The following is a 4,766-nucleotide window of genomic DNA, read 5'->3' as shown; positions in this document are numbered from 1 at the left end:
TTACTATACATTTTTATAAAAAAGAAAAAAAATGAGCTGGGCGTGGTGGCTCACACCTGTAATCCCAGCACTTTGGGAGGCCGAGGTGGGTGGATCACCTGAGGTCAAGAGTTTGAGACCAGCCTGACCAACATGGAGAAACCCTGTCTCTAAAAAAAGAAAAAAGAGGCTGGGCAAGGTGGCTCACGCCTGTAATCCTAGCACTTTGGGAGGCCGAGGTGGGTGGATCACCTGAGGTCAGGAGTTCAAGACCAGCCTGGCCATCATGGAGAAACCCCATCATTTTATAAAAAAAAAAAAAAAGGATTTTAAAAATACATATTTTTTGAAAATATTTTGAAAGTAATTAAGATCCCTGATTGGAAAGGGGAAAAAAATCAACACAATGAAATTTAGAAACAGAAATCCAAAAGCAGCTGCTGCATCTGGCCCTTTCCACCCGAGGGGCACAGCCGGGAGATGAAGCTCATTTTATGATCCCAAGTGCACGCTCTGGTCAACGCAGAATCACTTAATTACCAGCCTTGTGGTGGAAGGACCCTGTCCAAAGTCAGGGTCAGAAATAGGACATTTCATCGTGCTTGGCTTTGTTGGTCTAGTAGTTAGACAAGGTCAAGGGCTTGTTTTCATGAGGGAGACTTTGGAATACTCTCGAATAGACAAATTCCTCATCACTGACATGCACCTTGATGAAGTAATTTGTCCCCGCAACCACCTGGCTCCTGAAGGACACAGCCTTAAACACGAGGAACTTCCTCAAGCTGGGACCTCACCAGGTCGGTGATGTTCTGGGTCTCAGCAGTAGCTGGCTGAGCAGCGGAGGGCGCCCCGCACATCATCTTGGCGGCAACAGAGGGACTCGGTGAGGGGACTGGGCCTCCTTTTTGTTTCTTTAATTTCCTGAACCATAGTAAATAGGAAACAATTACAATTTTTTTTTCCTTTTTTTTTTTTTTTTTTTTAAATAGAGACAGGGTTTCACCATGTTGGTCAGGCTGGTCTCCAACTCCTGACCTCAGGGGATCCACCTGCCTCAGCCTCCAAAAGTGCTAAATTACAGGTGTGAGCCTCCGAGCCTGGCCACAATTACAAATTTAAATCTTTACTATACATGATGGTGACCACAGTTAGTAACAATATATAATTGAAAATTGGTGGCCGGGCGTGGTGACTCAAGCCTGTAATCCCAGCACTTTGGGAGGCCGAGGCGAGTGGATCATGAGGTCAAGAGATCGAGACCATCCTGGTCAACAAGGTGAAACCCTGTCTCTACTAAAAATACAAAAAGTTGGCTGGGCGTGGTGGCGCGTGCCTGTAATCCCAGCTACTCAGGAGGCTGAGACAGGAGAATTGCCTGAGCCCAGGAGGCGGAGGTTGCGGTGAGCCGAGATCGCGCCATTGCACTCCAGCCTGGGTAACAAGAGCGAAACTCCGTCTCAAAAAAAAAAAAAAAAAAAAAATACAAAAAGTTAGCTGGGCATGGTGGCGCGTGCCTGTAATCCCAGCTACGCAGGAGGCTGAGGCAGGAGAATTGCCTGAACCCAGGAGGAGGAGGTTGCGGTGAGCCGAGATCGCGCCATTGCACTCCAGCCTGGGTAACAAGAGTGAAACTCCATCTCAAAAAAGAAAAAAAAAAAATTAGCTGGGCATGGTGTGGGCACCTGTAATTCCAGCCACTTGGGAGGCTGAGGCAGGAGGATCACTTGAACCTGGGAGGCAGAGGTTGCAGTGAGCCTGCACCACTGCACTCTAGCCTGGGGGACACAGCAAGAGACTCTCTAGCAAAACAAACAAACAAACAAACAAAAAAAAACAAAAAAAAAACTATATGTATTACCTTACATACTTTTTTTTTTTTTTTGAGATGGAGTTTCGCCTTCATTATCCAGGCTGGAGTGCAATGGCGCGATCTCGGCTCACCGAAACCTCTGCCTCCTAGGTTCAGGCAATTCTCCTGCCTCAGCCTCCTGAGTAGCTGGGATTATAGGCACGCGCCACCATGCCCAGCTAATTTTTTTTGTATTTTTTTTGTATTTTTAGTAGAGACGGGGTTCCACCATGTTGACCAGGATGGTCTCGATCTCTTGACCTCGTGATCCACCCACCTTGGCCTCCCAAAGTGCTGGGATTACAGGCTTGAGCCACCGTGCCCGGCCTACCTTACATACTTAATTTTTTTTTTTTTTAAGACAATTTCTTTCTGTGTCGCCCAGGCTGGAGTGCAATGGGGCGATCTCAGCTCACTGCAACCTCTGCCTCTCAGGTTCACGCCATTCTTCTGCCTCAGCATCCCGAGAAGCTGGGATTCCAGGTGGCCATCAACACGCCCAGCTAATTTTTCTACTTTTAGTAGCGATGGGGTTTTGCCATGTTACTCAGGCTGGTCTCAAACTCCTGGCTTCAAGCAATCTGCCCACCTTGGCCTCTCAAAGGGCTGAGATTATAGTCATAAGCCACTGTGCCTGGCTTATTTTTAAAATTACATCTACTTTTATTAATATTGCTTCAGAAATCAGAATCCAATTGATTAGCCCATTCAACAAAAATTTACTGAAATCCTGCTTAGTCCCAAGCAGGTACTGGGGCTATAGCAGTGAAGCTCAAGTCCCTGTCTTCAGACTGTTGACTATTACTGCTCACTGGTTTACGAAATCAAGGTGGAGTAATCACAGTTCCCTGATCTCCCCTGGTTTTATGTTGAAGGCACCAGATCACAACCCTTATCAACATTTGGAAATGTTAACATTTCCAAAATATTTCTAAAGGTAGGGAGCTAGTGCTGGTTCATTTCATAAAAAAGTGACTGAGCCAGAGGGAGACAGAGTCTTAAACTGCAAAGAAAAGAAACAAACAAACAAACAAACAAAAACCACAATTCATGATGATGTATTCATTGACTATTTTGGACCAAAAATTAATTTTATCCCTGAATCCAATTAAGACTGCCGTATCCAGGCCAGGCAAGGTGGCTCATGCCTGTAATCCCAGCACTTTGGGAGGCCGAGGCAGGCGGATCACAAGGTTAGGAATTCAAGACCAGCCTGACCAACATGGTGAAATCCTGTCTCTATAAATAATATATATATATATATATATATATATATATATATTAATTAATTAAAGCTTTTTTCAGCGCTACCCACTGAGGGCTCCAAACGGCGTTGTTCACAATTCCCGTCATAACTTAAAGGGAAACTTTCACAATGTCTGGAGCCCTTGATGTCCTGCAAATGAAGGAGGAGGCTGTCCTTAAGTTCCTGGCAGCAGGAACCCATTTAGGTGGCACCAACCTTGACTTCCAGATGGAACAGTATATCTATAAAAGGAAAAGTGATGGCGTCTACATCATAAATCGGAAGAGGACCTGGGAGAAGCTTCTTTTGGCAGCTCGTGCCATTGTTGCCATTGAAAACCCTGCTGATGTCAGTGTCATATCCTCCAGGAATACTGGCCAGAGGGCCGTGCTGAAGTTGGCTGCTGCCACTGGAGCCACTCCAATTGCTGGCCGCTTTACTCCTGGAACCTTCACCAACCAGATCCAGGCAGCCTTCCGGGAGCCACGGCTGCTCGTGGTTACTGACCCCAGGGCTGACCACCAGCCTCTCACGGAGGCGTCTCATGTTAACCTACCTACCATTGCTCTGTGTCACACAGATTCTCCTCTGCGCCATGTGGACATTGCCATCCCATGCAACAACAAGGGAGCTCACTCGGTGGGTTCGATGTGGTGGATGCTGGCTCGGGAGGTTTTGTGCATGCGTGGCACCATTTCCCGTGAACACCCGTGGGAGGTCATGCCTGATCTCTACTTCTACAGAGATCCTGAAGAGATTGAAAAAGAAGAGCAGGCTGCTGCTGAAAAGGCTGTGACCAAGGAGGAATTTCAGGGCGAGTGGACCGCCCAGCTCCTGAGGTCACTGCCACTCAGCCTGAGGTTGCCGACTGGTCTGAAGGCGTGCAGCTGCCCTCTGTGCCCATCCAGCAGTTCCCCACTGAAGACTGGAGCACCCAGCCTGCCACGGAAGACTGGTCTGCAGCTCCTACTGCTTAGGCCACTGAATGGGTAGGAGCAACCACTGAATGGTCTTAAGCTGTTCTTGTGTGGGCTCTTAACATACAAGATTCATGGAAAATAAACATCGAGTTTCTAAAAAAAAAAAAAAAAAAAAATTAAAAAGACTGCTGTATCCACTTTATACAGAAAAAATGCTGATGGCAGTGGTTTTATAGAATGCTTTAAAAAGCAAAACTGGGCCAGGCGCGGTGGCTCAAGCCTGTAATCCCAGCACTTTGGGAGGCCGAGGCGGGTGGATCACGAGGTCAAAAGATCGAGACCATCCTGATCAACATGGTGAAACCCCGTCTCTACTAAAAATACAAAAAATTAGCTGGGCATGGTGGCGCATGCCTGTAATCCCAGCTACTCAGGAGGCTGAGGCAGGAGAATTGCCTGAACCCAGGAGGCGGAGGTTGCGGTGAGCCGAGATCGCGCCATTGCACTCCAGCCTGGGTAACAAGAGCGAAACTCCGTCTCAAAAAAAAAAAAAAAAAGCAAAACTGGAAGAATGACTAGTAGCTGCCAAATATATATATATATATATATATATATATATATATATATATTTTTTGGACACAGAGTCCTGCTCTGTTGCCTAGGCTGGTGGTGCAATTATAGCTCACTTTAGGCTCAAACTCCTAGCTCAAGCGATCCTCTTGCCTCAGCCTCTCAAGTAGATAGGGCCACAGGCATGTGACACCACACCCAG

At 46.9% G+C, this 4,766-nt stretch overlaps 2 pseudogenes; one reads left to right on the top strand and one right to left on the bottom strand.

Annotated features, from left to right (window-relative positions):
- Positions 1-301: 301 nt before the first annotated feature.
- On the bottom strand, positions 302-1,131 carry LOC141585054 (cystatin-B pseudogene; annotated as a pseudogene).
- Positions 1,132-3,188: 2,057 nt separating this feature from the next.
- On the top strand, positions 3,189-4,179 carry LOC120364981 (small ribosomal subunit protein uS2-like; annotated as a pseudogene).
- Positions 4,180-4,766: the final 587 nt, after the last annotated feature.

Source organism: Saimiri boliviensis, chromosome 7, assembly GCF_048565385.1.
Source record: "Saimiri boliviensis isolate mSaiBol1 chromosome 7, mSaiBol1.pri, whole genome shotgun sequence".
Taxonomy (NCBI): domain Eukaryota; kingdom Metazoa; phylum Chordata; class Mammalia; order Primates; family Cebidae; genus Saimiri; species Saimiri boliviensis.
This window is presented reverse-complemented; position numbering and strand designations above follow the sequence as displayed.